Below are 15,954 nucleotides of genomic sequence, written 5' to 3'. Positions count from 1 at the left end.
TTGTGACGAATGGAGAAGGCGAAGACTAAGTCTGTCAGTCCTCAAGTCAGTAATACATACATGTGATGGCCATGTTCCAGTCTCTCGGCGGTGTTTTGCTTTTCTTTTCTTTTGTTGTTGCTGTTGTCGTTGTTTTTACGGGGGGAAAGGGGAGGAGGGAGTCTTGTCACTGTTCTTCTTGCTCTTACCTCGAGCGAATGGCAATCTTGTTCCACCCCAAAGCTTCTACCGTTGTGAAATCAGGTAGGCCCTGTTTCGCGGGGTTGCCGAGGCTGGCGGGGTCACAAGAATAAGACACTTGGGCGTGGATGGAAAGGAGAAACTCGACACGTCGTTATCGTTGTAATGAGCTGGTTTCCTGCTTGACCGTATGCTGTGAGGGGATGACGATGCCGGGACAGGCAAGTGGTAGGCAAGGCGTGAGGTACCGAGGGCATCAACGAGCGCAGTTGACTTGCAAGGCTTCTGTTTCGATGTGATGGCTGCGCCGTCGACAATGATGACTGGATGCAGGCTTGGGAGTGTTTGTTTTGTGGATGACAACAGAATTGAGCGTGATGATTGACTGGTGGTGAAGACAACCGAAAGTTGATCTGGTAGAAACGACTGACGGCAGAAACGTTGATACTGCTGGGGGCTTGGACGTAGATATATAGACAGCCTGCATCAGGACTGGCCGAGCTAGGGCATGGTAGACGGGATCTACTTTTTGACAGAGTTGAGATACAGGGCCAGTAGGGCAGAGGTGTTGAACTCCGCCAGCCTCATCCGGGAGACCGGGGGGGTGGGCTTAGTCAAGGGATGGCCTCCAACACCGCAGAAAGTGAAGAGACAAAATTCATTGCCCATGGTCATCAATTATGCCGCCCGCTCAAGATGGTTCTTGGGCTGGTGGGCGTTTCGGTATTCATCAAGAAAGACCCTTCCTTCCTTGCCTTGGGACTGGAGTCGACCCCGAGGGGTGCGCAGAGGCGTGTGTGGAAGACGACGCAAAGAGGAAAAAGGAAAAAAAAAGGGAATAAAAAGAAAACGAACGAGGCGTTTGCGTGCCTGGGGCGTGCACTCTAGAGTTGATGAAGGTTTGTGGGCGGTCCCCGACCCATGGTCTAGCGGAAAAGGGTCAGTCGAATGAACGAGTATCCAAAAGTAGCGGTACCTCGTTCACCAGGCCGCCTTGGCGGAAGTCGGCAGGCAAGAACGAACCTTGGAAGGAAGGTGCAAAGGCGTACTCCGTACGGCGTACCGTACCGTGTACCCTGGCGGTTGGCGTTTGTGGTCCGGCCTGGTGTGGTCCCGTGGGAACGGTACATGTTCCTGCTACAAAGGTCGAGAAACGAGCAACCCGGCAGGCTCAGAACCGCCTGCCCATGAATGATGACTGGCCGCCCAAGCGATGCGCGGCGACCCCATCGGAGGTGAACGGGTTGACGGGGCCGCGCCTGGGGTCTCCCGGCATGACAGACTCTCGCTCTCGCTCTCCCTCGCACTCACACACCAGACAGAGCACCCACCAGCGAACCAGCAGGGGTATCGGACGTGCTAAACCTAAACGGTGGACTCGCGCCCGTCAGAGTCCCCCCCCAAATCCCCCACAAGCCGCCGTTCTGTAGGCAGTTGCAGTCTGGTTGCTGTCTCAGACACGCAGGCAAGCTTACTACGTACTACAATGATACCACTCACTCCTTCGGGGTTCGTCTTTTGTACGGAGTACCGAATAACCATTCATTCAGACCACCACTTGAATGCTTAGAGACGCGTCGAGATGCACATACTCTCTGACTCCGTACCAGGTGGCAGGTTTGGACGCGCCAAATAGAGACAGACGATGCCTACGGAGGGTCTCTTCTCGCCGCAGGGAGTGACAGTTGACATCTTGATGTCAACGTGTTGTGGCGGCTCGTGGCTCGTAAAGTCGTGGCTCAAGCAGATAACTCGACCTTGACCTGACCCGGCCATTGGTAGTGGACCTATCACCGGAGCTATGGTGGATACCAAATTTTAAAAGGCACCACTTAGGGTTGGGGTTAGGGTTGTCGGAGAAATGGACTAATTACATTTAGCAAGATGAATGGTCAGGTCAGCTTAGCGTTGCAAACATTTACGGGCACGGGCACGGGCACGGGCCGTTGTCATCGCCGAACGATTGCTCTCATCTCACAAGTGCCGTGCTCCGTACAAGATTTGCAAGTCCCATGCCAGGCCGGGCCGGCGCCATCTCAGCACCAGATAAGCATTGTGCGCAGGGCAAGCGCTCAAGAAACACATGGCAGCCAATACAGTCTAGACATCCAACCAGTTCCCAACAAACCCTACCTACACACTGTCTGTGATGAGGCAGCAGGTCTGCGGGACCCTCGACTGAAGTCTTGAACTACGTTTGCCGCCCTGGGCCTCAACCCCGAGTACAGAGTAACAAAGGTTCGTCACTGCCGGGGACGGGGATTGCAGGCCAACTGAGCCACCATGAGATCCCAGACGCTTCAGAGCTCGGTATGTACCAATTGTACAGCGTAACAGGGTCCGTAGGCAGTACGATGTAGTTATTTGGCGGCGTTTGTTGGTCTCGGCATGCCTAGGACTGAGGATTTTCCCTCTTTCCAGCATTGATTCGTCGCGAGAGCCTCGAGTCTCCTGTCACGTATGGTTCGTGCGTTGTGATGGTCCCGTTTTACTTTTGCCTTGGTATCAGGGCCCCTCCTCCTTGTATAACAAAACCCAAGCACTCGATTTGGAAAGTGAATTGTGCCAGTGCGACTTGCTGCACGATGCTGCGCAGGCTAGCCTTGCCCGAGGCGTGAAAGACGAAAATGCATGTAGTTGCCTGGTTGACGATTGCCTCGATTGCGTCTTGGGTGATACTCCTGCCACGCTGGCAGTCAACAGGCTGCCCATGCCCATCCATGCCCAGGTTGCTTGTTTGGCGAGTCGTATCATGAGGTCAGGGCACGCGTCTTGCCGGTCTCCAATTTCGGCTTCCATCGTCAGAAGGGTGTCTTAGCTGCTGACGAATGCCACCGCTTCCCAGAGCCGTGAAACACACTCGCCGGTACTCCGTACTCCGCAGTGGTTAGTAATGCTCTCCGTGCAGGAGGAAGAATGTGAGAAGCGTCGGTGACCAAGCAAAGCGACTGGCTAGTCTGACCTTGGGATCCGTTCCGCCGTCCCCTATTACAAACACGCTTGACACTTGACACCCTCCTCTCCTCTGCCCTGGATCCCTGCCGGCCACGAAAAAGGTGGACAAACACGGCAAGGAAAAAGAAACGACTGCATTTGTGGATAGCCCAATGGCTTTGACACGGCGGCATGGAGCCCGAATTTGGAACCGACGGGCGCACAGCACACGCACAGCCCGTCAGGCAGTTCTTCGCTCTCCATATTTGGCTCGCGGGGTGATCCTCGGAGCGGGATCGGGATGGGGATGGGGATGGGGATGGGGATGGGCGTTGTTGATGACGGGTGGCGGACATTAGTTAGTTGGGGTTGAGGTGCGCGCTGCGGTGCTGGTCCGCTGTGCCGGTCTGGAGGTGATCAAGTCGTCAGTGGTGAGCGGCAGAGTGGCGAGTGGCGAGTGGTGAATGGTGAGTGGTGAGAGTGGTGGTGTCTGATAACTCCTCCACGACTAGCTAGTGTGGAGGAGGAGAGTGGGGAGAGGGCGGTGATTTCGACCAGAAGAGGACTAGTCGACATCTGCAACCCAGAACAATCGGAACTATGCCAGATTCGGGAATTCGTGTCCCGCAAAGGCGATTCGTCTGATGAAGTTTGCGACGGCCAGGGCGCATTTCTACGCCGGCAGCCTCGCGGGTCAAGTCAACGCATAATTGGGGTTTTGGCATGACTTTCAATCAACTGCCCGTATCAGAAGACGACGTCGGACAGTATGGAGAAGTCCATTGCATGATTTTGAATCTGGTGACCGAGCAAGGCGCACAGGAGTTGGATCCTTGGCTGCTCCCTCAAAACACGCCAAAGAGCAATATCAAATATTTGCTGACTGCAGTGGCCTCGTTGTTGCTCATCTCATTGCGAATGCATGTGCGGAGGGAGTCGCTCATTGTTAGCCATGTCCGAGGGCCTGTTTTCGTGTGTCATGGACAACATCTGAAGCCCGCATCCAGGTTGTCGCGCAGCAAAGTCAATTTCACGTCTGTATTTTTGCTTACTAGTCGGTACTCCGTACTCGGTAGCGTATCCTGTGCCCACGGTTGATGCCGCGTAGTAATACGTCACAACTCGCAAGGTCCGGCGTCATCAGTGTGGTCAGTATGTACAAGCCAGCCAGATCTGTCTGACCTTGAGGGGAAAGCAAGTACTCAATCACGCTGGCATGCAAGTCTGCTCGATGATGTTACTGACCAGGTTTTTGCGTGTACGTACCCACTGCGTACGGAGTACTATGCATGCACTCCGTATAATCCTACGGTATTATTAATCTCAATCTTTCGACCACCATCTCCTGACCGGGTTGAGTGCGGCCATAGGGCAGGCCAACCACGGCCCTGGGTGCGGAAGTTGCCTCGTGGCTTGCGAATGTGTTGCTTGGCCTGGGTCCACTGGAGGTGCCGGGGTCTTTCTCAAAGCGGCCTAGCCACATGCACACTCGCTTGCGGCTACCAACGTCAGTTAGCTTGAGCAGTGGAGGTGCCTCTGCGGCGGGGGCTGATTGGACGGGTCCGCAGAGGCGGGCTCTAATTTACCTTGGCGCGGAAGGAGGGGGCCCTGGTTAACTTTCCCGGCTCAACACCCTGCCGATGAGGCTCTGCGGGCGCCTAGTATGCCAATATGTACTGTACTTAAGTACTCCGTACCTAGGCCAGTTTCCTCTGGCAATGTCCGTTATCCGTTATCCGTTCTCCTGTCAGCGGCACACCAGTGGCAGCCCGTTCAGCCACTGAGGGGCCGCACCGCGGGGCCTGCGCATTTTGCATTCTACAGTGGGCGCACCGACTCGACAGTACCAATTGAATACTTTCGAATTACACACAGGAAAAAAAAAAAAGCTTGGGACCACCGGAATTAATACAAAATTTATCCGTACCAATAGACATAGCACTCGACATTTTGCGACGCTCGAGCTGCCACGGGTTCCAAAGCCCTCCCTCCGTATCTCGAAACCTCGATGCAGTTCAGAGGCGTCTCACTGGCAAGGGCCAAGTTCAAATAATGAAGGGCATCGACATGGACAAGCGGCCCCCAATTTGGCGCATGCTAAATTAACTACATAGTACCTGGCTGCATACTTACTTGGGTAAGTGATGACTCTGCTCAAGCTCCAACCGCGGCTGCCCCTGTGCATGTAAAACCGGCGCATCTCAGATCCATGACAAGTTTCTATGGACGTACGTGCGTGTACGTACTACAGCGGACGAGGAAATCAGCGATGCCCTGGAAGTCTGGAAAGGAACCGTTCCAGACGTCCATGCGGTTACATTGGCCGCGCATACGAGTCGGTTGGTTGCATGCGCCGTCGACAGGCCCGTCGGGAATGGCACGCTGATGAGTTGTATTGTACGACGACGCTTGGGGGGAAGGGGAAAGCACAAGATGGGTCGAATTTTAATGACTTTCTTTTCCCCTTTCTTCCAAGGGACCGCGCACCTAAAACGCTGTCAGACCGACATGGCTCCAGTGTTTCATCGGCGTCGTATCGGCTTGACACTCGCCATGACGTTGGCACATGATACACCATGTGTGTATTCGCTTCGTGGGCGGAGGGGATATACCTGGTACCAGTTTGTAGTGGCAGCGTAGTCACTAATTCAGAGCAACCTTGGTTTACGACGATGTGTCCGCGGAATCGTGCAAGACATTTTTCTTCCCACCAGGACGCAAAAGCTAAAAAAAGATCTCCAGAGATGATGGATGGAGCGGCTCGCGGGCGGCGGTTGGACAATTGGCTGCCGTCTCCACTTTATGCTCCTGGGCGCAACCAGGCCGCCGCCGCCGCCGCCGCCCTGGACGAGATGCCCTGCCTGCCCAAGCTGCCCAAGACGGAGCTGCCCTGCTGCGCCTCTGGCATCTCCCCACGCGCCAAGCGTGGGACACATGGCAAACATGGTAGTTGTCCTGCACAGGTGCGACCGCCCATCGTGGCATCCATCTCGTGCGCGGCCAAAGGAGTCGATGCCTCTGTTGGGATATGCGTCTCTTTTCCCACAGGCTACAGCCAGCATTCCCGGTCCGCCGTGTGGCGGCCAAAGTCGCGACTCGGTTGGCCTTGGTGATGCATCCATTGGGAGTGTCGCGTCGGCGTGTAGCAACCAGTATCAAAGCAGTTGGACCAGACAGTCATCGGGTTTGACAGCCGCCATTGCTCTGTAGGTATTGTTGCACGGCGCCGGACACTCGGGCTCAAAAACGTGTCTCGTGTAATTAACCGTCCGTGCGACGGGCACTCTCCCTACATGAAGGCGGTCATGCAGCCCGGCCCAGGGGCAAGGGGAAAAAATGCGTGCAGAATTCCGCGCCGTCGTCGCTGTGGCATCCCCTTCTGGTCATGATCTCGATAACGCTACTCCGTCGCCGTGCGCTGCGCAGAGAGGAGGAGACTATTGGGTGTGAATGCCCACCGCGCGGTTTCACGCCCGTTCTGCAGTCATCCAAGATATTGATTGATTGATCCCGTCGCTCCGGCACACTTTTGAGCCTATGCGGCCGGCGCGTGCTGCGTCCGACCGCCAACCCATGCATGTGTCTGTCTCTGCCGTTGCCGAGCGCATGCCATGTTGCCGTGCAGTTGGGTTGGGCATGCGTGCGTGCGTGCGTGCATGTATGCATGGAAGCATGGCGAACGCCTTCTCTGTGCACAGATTGTAGATGAGTATGTAGGTTGGTGTTGGTGGTAAGCAATGCAAGTGACATGCTCGACTATGTTCCTTGAGCAGCTGGAAACGTGCAGTCAAGGTCGCAGAGAGTGGCACTTGGGGAATCGAGTTGAGGGTGAGGGCGTGGGCGTGCGTGTGTCATCAAAGGGCAGGCACGAACGAGGCTGCCTGTCGCACCTGGATGAACCCCCAAGTGCAAAGAACGGCGCCGCGTCCGGATCTGGGCATCGCTAGCGACCAGCAAGCAGCAGGCTCGAGAAAAGCCACGCGTCGTGATGCACCTCGGCCATTTGGGGCTTGCAGGACTGAACGCACGTCTTGGCCTCGGCCCTCACCGCCCACACAGCCAGCCAGCCAGCCAGTCAGTCTTACTCGGCAGCAAGCAGCGGCAACATTCGCGCTTCAAAAGCTGACGGCATCCATCCGGAGCAGAATTGTGCCTGGAGAAAAGCGAACGAATCGAGTCCTCAGCCGCCAATCACGACAACACACACGACATGTGCTCCCTCCGCACGCAATGTTGGATGCGCCCAGCACGGGCAAAATGGAGGGTGGCATAGAAAAACGTGGGCGGCGGGTTGTGGGCTGGCACGGCACCTTCAGCCCTCAGCCCTACGAAGGACGTCTCATCTGAAGGTTTCTGATGAGCCAGACCGACGGTCCAGCTTGCACGACGCACGCACGGCCTGGACACGCGGACGATCCACCAACTCGGGTACGCATCTTGTTCATCTGACAGGGAGAGGAAGAGAGAGAGAGACACCAACACGCACGCGCACGCGCACACGCACACGCACACATAGACACACACAGAGAGACAGGGGAAAAAAGGGAGGGTTAATTAAAATGCCTGCCGTGGTTGGTTGGTTCGTTGACGGGCAGGCGGCATCGAGGTGCAGATGCGTCTCAATCGGGACAAAGCTAACGACCGGAACGCGACAGGTGCGATCCGCCTGTCAAATCTAGTTTTTTAGTCGGTACTGATTACTACTGGTACTCCGTACCAGTACCAACCACCTAGGTACTCCGTACTTAGTACTCAGCTACTGGGGTCGGGTCCGGTCTGGCACAAGGCGACAGAGAGGAGTCGACGTACCCCCCTTCCCTTCCCCCCCACCCCCCTCAGTTGATCATTCTCCTCAACGGGGACGGACAGCAGCGAGAGCCGGCGGCCGCACCGGCTGCCTGTTCGCCATCTGGCCCGGTCGGCGACTTGCTTGCGCGTCCCCCGTCCGTGCAAGGTAGAGGAAGAAAGAATCGCGTGCTCGGTAGGACGGATGTATTTTGTCTCGATTGCAGAGCAGAGAAAAGAGCCCTCGGAGCGCAGAGCGCAGGCCGCAGAGCAGCAGGGCTGTTTCTGTTTCCGTTGCCTCACACAGCCCGGGGGCTTTGGTTCCGTTCCCCTTTGCCGTCTTGCGCCGTCCGCCACGCCTCACATCGTGTAAGTACTTGCTTGGCGTGTACCGACTGCACCGAGGTGCGACGCAGGTCGAGGCCCAGATGCAGATGCAGATGCCGTTTGCGTTCCGGATGGATGGCAGGCGGGGGATTACGGAGTTGTACTAGCTTCTCACTTGTTGTTCAAGCACGGAGAAGCGGCAAGAGTAAAGAGTAGGTGGTAATACACAATAGAATTTGGACGTCTCAACTTCCAAGCTACGGCATGCACGATGACGGACCTGTGTGGTGTCACTGAGTCAGTCCGTCCTTCACTCAGTCTGCACCGGGGAACCGTGTGTGCTCTCTCCCTCTCTCTCCCTCTCCTCTCTGCCTCTCCCCCCGTCGCCGATGAGTGAGTGAATGAAAGGTCCCTTGTGAGTCTCGTCCGCGCACGTCTGTCCCAGTCCATTGTTCATCCTGCCGCCGGCCGGTACTGGCTGAGCCTGCGTCCGTCCAACAGCTCTCCCTGCCTCTTCCCAAACCGGTAATCAGTGCGATTGTGCGACATTGTGAGTCCTCGACACTGCTTCATATGAAACCGCTTCCGAGTCCAGTGACGCCGACAGCACGTACGGAGCAGCACGACTCTAGTTTTTGCCTGCCTTGCCTGCTTTTCTTCTCTGTCTGGTCCCCGACACGTCGGCGTTCCAAATCCTGTCCCAACACGTCCCGGGAGTCTTGCCTGGATGATATCATGTTGCCAGGCGCGTCCAACGCCCGCCCGCTTTCCGCACCATGTTTCCGTGTAAGTGATGAGATTGGATTTTGCAACAACTGCCAGTGGCCTACCCACAGCTCTGTGCAACTCCGTACAACAAACAACATACAGTCTCTCTGTCTCTCTCTCTCTCCTCTCTCCTCGTGTCTCTCCATCTACAGACAAACAATCAACACGACCGGGCGAGCGTCTGTCTGGCACTGTCTCGTTCCCAGACCGAACACATCGTCATCTCGTGGCCGTCGGATAGAGACGCTAGGGGCCCGTGTCTCTCATTTTGGCGGACGGCCGCCTTCTCTCCCTCTCTCCCGGAAGCGAAGGAACGGGGCGATCCCAATGGTCGTGTTTCACCTTGCAGGTTTGGCTCGACGAGAATAGAAGCAACACGTACGGAGCACACATGTACACGGCATCTGCGTACTCCGTATGAGGTTTGTACTTTACCTGTCGGCTACCAAGGGGATGGCAGAGACGTCCGGCAGCAGCCAGACGACCTCTTGCTGCTAGTGCTTCCTACTCAGCATTACATGACATTCTGATAGCCCTGTCTTGGCCTGCCCTGGCCTGCCCTGTCCTGGCAACCTGGCAACCTGGATCAATCAATCTTGCCGCCGTCAACATGTCAAACTTGACTGGTGCCAGCATGCCCTTCTTGGCGTTGCGCCACAGCGGGAACAGCAGCACAAGGGAGCACGCCCCGGGGGCACTGACTCCCTGCTCACGTACGCAGATCATCACCCCCATGCTGCTATTTAGCCTGGCAAGCCGAGGCCGCCGGGCTAAATACCCGCAAGGAAATCTGGTACTAGCTTCTGGTCACATACCTTGGTGCCTAGGTCACCAGGTCACCACGTACAAGCAGGCCAGGCTATGGGGGCCAGGCCCGTCTTGCTTTTTTTGCACAGACCACAATGTGTCCGGAGTTCGTCATCCATTTTGTTTTGCTGCGGGATTTCCTAAATACATGTCCACTTCGAGGAGAGGGGGCGCGTGATGTCAGACTTACTTTGCCGTAGTGTAGAAGCGTCGGTGATGTGTTGCACTTATCAGTTGCGCGGTTGATGCCACGCACAGCGGGGGACGCAGGAGAAAGAGGAAAACCCCCATGTGGGGAAATTGGCCCGTTTAGCCTCTTTTTTCTTGTCCTTCCTCGTCTTCCCGACGGTCAAACTGAAAAGTATGTTTGCCAGGCTGATGTTGTTGATGCTGCCGACTGTTCAACAAGTCAGCGGCGGTATACTCCGGCCGTCCTCCGCCAGAAACTTGGGGTGGAGCGTCACCCTTCCTGGACGGGCACAAAGCCACGGGTTTGACCGCCACTTGCGTCTAAAGGGAGGCTGCGCCAAACCCGCCTCCCGATGTGCCGTCAACCTGGCGTAAAATAAAAAGATGCCAATGACGGATCACTGCCTACGTCGTCGGTGGTGTATCTGGGGGTGGTGTGTTCCGTACGGTGCGTGTGTGTGTGTGTGTGTGTGTGTGTGTGAGACCGGGGGAACGAATTGATTGCGGGCAAATTTGGTCAGTCCCAGACCACGTTGCAGCAGTACCACGTAACTTACATGGCAACTTTATCGCATCGTGGTTTTCAGATGAACCATGTGCCTTCACTTGGGGGCCGGGACGTAAAATTTGGCATAAATTGCTCATTTAAGCTTGTTTGGGCAGATCCAAGCGCCCGCAAGGAGACGTCCGGAGATGGCTGCATCTGGCGTGGCTTGGAACATGCCGCAAAGAGAGGGCTCGGTGAAGAGAGCGAGACCTTGATATGCTGGCGCAACCGACCCATTGGGCTGTTGGTTGGGTTGAATGCCTGCGAGGGCTGCCGGCGCCTTGGGGTTTTGATACCTTTCCCAGCCAGCCGGCTTCGTCGTCGCGACAGACATTTCGCCACGATGCTAACCAAGTATCTAGACACCAGTCATTACATGCTACTACAGAGTAGTAGCACGTGTCCGCACCTGTCAGTCAGTATAGCGACGCCATGGTAGATTTGCGGAGAGCGATAGCCGGCTTGCTCGCTCCAGATGTTCACCGGCCGGGACGTGGGGGCCAAAAGGGAGCGTTTGAACTCTACGCAATAATAACTTAACTACTAGTGCTCTGTTTCATCCTGTCCCCTGATGCGTATCATCATGTAGCATTCTGGCTTGCGAAAGTAAGCACTGGCACTAAAAGACGGAAAAGCGGGCGGCTGGCCAAATGGATCGGGATATGACTGAAGACTGGTGGTATGGAGGAGATGGAGGTGTGTACTGAGTACGGAGTCTGGCTGGCTGTACGGAGCACCAGTTGTGTGTGATATGTCGTAGTGAGTCTGAACTATTAGCCCCAATTTAGCCTCACCCACGAGTGTCATCTGCCACCATTCCTTGCGGGTTCCTTCTCCCGCTGTCTCTGTTATTTTAAAGTTCAAGCGGATAGCTCCGCCCAGTAGTACTCCGTACATGTATGGATACATTCGTCGCCACGGTCCAGACCAGTGAGCCTACAACTATACTCGATACGTAGGGGTGTGCTTCATTAATCCGGTTGACTGGTCCGATTGGCCCCCAATGAGGAGGTCACGCTTTAGTGGCTAGATCGTGTGGATGCCCAAAAAACAAAGAGAGAAAGGAGAAGCAAAAAAGAAAAGATAATACGTACTAGGTGACATCTCGAGGCGCCGTGGGCCGTGTCCGTCGCTGCCGCAAAGGAGGCGGTGGGCGTCGCATGGTGTCTTGGGTGGGCTGTCAATTCTGATCCTCATCGACTCGACAAATTACTAACTAACTTGGTGGCTGCTCTGTTCGGGGCGTGATTCCCAGAAGGGGACGTTGTCGGGGCTGGAGCGAGAGCCGAGCAGTCGGTACTCCTGAGGTGGCGTACGGTGCTTGCATATTGGGCTTGCATGGGCGTCCTTGAAATTGTTTGTTTTTTTTTGTTTGTTTTTGTTTTTTTTGCTGTCAAATGATGGGTTCCGACGGGGGTTGGATCCATCATTGCGCACTGACAAGCGAAGCGAGGTCGAGGTCGATTATCAAAGCTCGAAATTGCATTTGACGCGCGGCTTGCGGCTTTCTCTCAGCATTGGTTGCCTGGTGAGCACAGGGCTACGTATTATGTAGGCGTTCGTATTTGAGAGTAGCCGTGACTCGCTCCGCCCGGAGTATGAGGTGGTAGCTGCTGCGTCAAGATGGTCTTGGCATTATATTTCATGTCGTCAAGGCGATGTGATTACTCTCAGCTGGGTAAATTGTCGACCGTCGTCAGTCAATGTTGTTGGTTCGGCTGTCGGTGTTGAAAGACAACCAGATGACCCCAACGATGTTTTGGCCTTCTTGGACGGGGAGGCGTAGCGCCCCGTGCTGGATTGGGATTTGGTTTTGTCAGACTTGTTTAGTTAGTTAGTGGTTCGCCGGAAGAGGATTGGGAGAAAGGGAAAGCCATCTCAGCCGTACACCAACTGCGGATATCCGAAGAGGCTAGAGTAGTCACGTGGACTTGCACGTGAAATTCTTATGGCAGGAGGAGCCTTGGTAGTTATCACGAGGCACGATTGCCTCTGCCTTTGGCAACTCGTGTCCTTTTCGAAGAAGCTACTGTCAAAGTCGTAGGGGCATGCTGCCATCAGCCTTCCGATCCAAATTCAACTTCACGAAAGCCCAGCCACTTTGATCAATTACATCCGTCGCGGTGACGACGCCTATCGCACCAGGCCACGCTCGTCTCTGGCCAAGTGGTGCGAACTGGGATGCTCGCGCTAGTTTTGCTTGTACAGCGATGGACGAGAACACGAGTGGGAGAAGGGCCAAAACGAGTCCTTGTTGCTGTCTCGCGTAGAAGCCCTTGGTGGTTTCAGGCGTGGGCTTCTAGCGAGGAGGTGATTACCGTCGCACTTGAGCTTATGCAGGAGAAGCACCTGATTTCATCTGACACGCTCGCAAAACGACCCTTGTGTAATTGAGTTCCTAGCGGCGGAGTGACCAGAGGCAAAGTGCAAGCAACACAGGCAGCGAACCGCCGTTTTTTTGTCGATGACGCCGACGGCAAAGTCCCGTTCTGCCCTGACCCTCGACCTGTTACACACAAAGTAATGTGTCGTAGACTGTGTGCGAACTGCGGCGAAGAACATCCGACTTGGTACTACGTATACGCACAAGAGCTCAGCATTCAAACTCATGGGGTGGAATATCTTGCTTGGGCGACTGCTGGCAGATGGATCGGATGGCATCACACAGGTAACGTACGTGACATATGGCGGCACAGACGTCTTTGGAAAACGCATCCGGGCGGACTGGCTCGGCTTCAAAGGGCAAAAGGTCGCGACCGGCATGGGCACCCACCAGACCCCGATGGCCCTGTTTTTTGCACAAACATACGGAGTAAAAATACCACTCATCCCTTACCTCGACCACGTTGACGTCGCGGCGGGGGGGGGGGGGGGGCAGACAGCCACAATTGATGCCACCAAAAGTGTGCCAAAGTTGTCGAGGTTCGACCCGACACGCTGGGTGCGTGTCCACCACCACTTGGAAAACTCAAGGAGTCAGGGACCAAGGTGTATAGTAAGGGTGCGGGTTCAGTTCCATCGCGGAGGACATGCCGTGTCGAGAAACTCGGCCGTGCTCCGTACTTGTGTGTTTAAGTTTTGAGAAGCAAAAAGTGACATCTCATCGGAGCATGTAGGTAGCCGTGTCATGGTCCTTGGCAATCTTGATGCGCGGCCTATGTCTGGCCTATGTCGAGTTACTTTCCCGTCATCTACTGTACAGAATCCATATCTGCCGTCTGCTGTCGCTCAGCCAGCAACCTTGTACAAACCTTGACATGGCGCGTGTGGCCTCGTATCGTCCTCTATCTTGCCGCTGTTTCGCTTCCCTTCATGTCTCGTTTCCTGCATGACCAGCAACATTGCGTGCCCCGTATGGACAAGAAGACGATAAAACGTGCCCGAAATTGTAGTTTGATAGTAGTAGTACCTGGCAAGTGGTTCTGTAGAGTGCCGACATATGCACGTAGTCTGGCTGGCCCCTTGATTAGACTCCAACAAAAGCCCAGGCAATCCAACGAGCCGTCTTGGATGATACCATTACGAGGTGCTAGCGATGCCACATCCATCAAGTCTCGTCTTGGAATGAGACCCAGGTGATTGACAGGCATAAATCTCACGTGGTCGGTGATGCATGGTGGGTTGCACCGAGCCTTGCCACGCACACTCCCGTAGTCGTAATACAAGTAAGTTAATAATTCTACCTATCATCTGCATACACAATAATACTACGTGGTGAATAACACCCCAACCCTGGCACGATCGGGATTCAGCAAGGGTCAGAACCCCGAGATGTCTTGGCGCTAACTGGCGCCCCCAGAAGCAGGCCTCCGGCATGTAGTAGTATGTACGGAGTATGTATGTACGTTAAATACTAATTCAGGGGAGGGCTAATTAATATGAGTTAGTATGTGCATGGTTCGTTTTTGCTTGCGCGGTGTCAAGATTTGAATGCCAGCCAAGTCAGCCATTCTCTTCTCTCCTCCTCGAGCTCTGGGTGAGATCCAGCATGGGCGATGAGGCGATGAGGCCCTGGGCATCACGAGGCTTATCCTGTTTATGTTTATTGCTGCTCGCCGTGCGCCGTAGTGTTGGAGACAGAAAGGGCTTTTGTTTCTTTGTTTTTGTTTTTTCCTTCATGCAAGACACCCATACCCAGCCAAAGAACTTGCTCACACACTTCGATTTGATGGTCTACTACTACTGTGACGTCGACTTTGACCGTGATTTGATATGCCCTTGTAAACAGGAGTAACTATAGCGGAGGGGAGACAATACGCCCATACGCCCGTCTTGGTGTTACCGGTGTATCAAAAGAGACGGGTTTCTGCCCAATCGCGCCAGATCCTCAGAAATACTGGTCCTGTTCGGCGACCACAATCCTCGGGGCATTCATTCTACCCTGTAGAAAACAAAGACTTGTGCTGGCACAACACTGTCTTGTCTCCTGCGATGAGACGCGGGCGATGTGGGCTGACGGCTACAGTTGCAACGGCCATTGCAGTAAGGGATCTCGACTACGTACCAGGAATTGGAGGAATAACTCGTCACATACCACGTTGAATGCAGGTTATACATGCGTACATACGTATTCGGTTTCAGGACCTGGGTGACGACGGGAGAATCAATAACGACGTACGTATTGGGTAAGTGTTGTTCTAAAGGTGGAAAAAGGAGCCCGTCGCAAACAGTGCCCGGCGCCACACACAGTCTCGCTTGGTTGAATGGTCTCGCATCTCAGCGCAGAGTCGCTTATTCGCGGAGCATGATGCCGCCAGGGAGACTTTGGAGTCTGGACTCATGCTGGTGACTTGGGGCCAAGTTTGCTGGACGGCCCTGTACGCTGGTCTGTACTGGCCACGTTAACGGCAGGCCCTGTATGTTTCCTTTTAATTCATACGCTCTCTGCGTGCCTCTGGCAGTTGTGTGAGTGGGAAGAGCAAGTCTCGCACCATGGCAATTCGCTTGGTGTTGAGGTCCACTCCAACAGACTTCGGGAACATCCCTGATAGTATCAGATCTGATTGAGGTTAAAGACGGGGGACTTTTCGACTGACCAGGAGATAGATAGTACAACTTGCCTTGGGCCGCAAAACGACGGGATGAGTGCCGGTTGCAAAAATGTATTTGTTTGGCTTTGGTCTGCTTTGTCTAGGGTAGCGCGTGAGCCGGCTAAGTGTCGGCTGCCGGCGCAAGGTTGACTTATCATGGCGTCACGTGCTGAACTCGATACTTGCTGCGTCATGGTGGATGACGGTCGAAGTGCTTAAGCATAACGTGGCATCAAACATTGTGCCTGCTATAATAGAAAGCTTCGTCCCTGGGGAGCACCCAAGCCGCGGCCGTTCGGGAACAAAGATGGAGCTGTAGAAGCACACGCATATTTTTTATTATTTGGTTTTTCCCTTTCCCCTACAGAGATAGTCCCGATGCCCAAG

The sequence above is a fragment of the Metarhizium album genome, assembly GCF_000804445.1.
Source record: "Metarhizium album ARSEF 1941 chromosome Unknown scaffold_2, whole genome shotgun sequence".
Taxonomy (NCBI): Eukaryota; Fungi; Ascomycota; class Sordariomycetes; order Hypocreales; family Clavicipitaceae; genus Metarhizium; species Metarhizium album.
The sequence above is the reverse complement of the archived record's forward strand: the minus strand, read 5'-3'. Positions refer to the sequence as shown.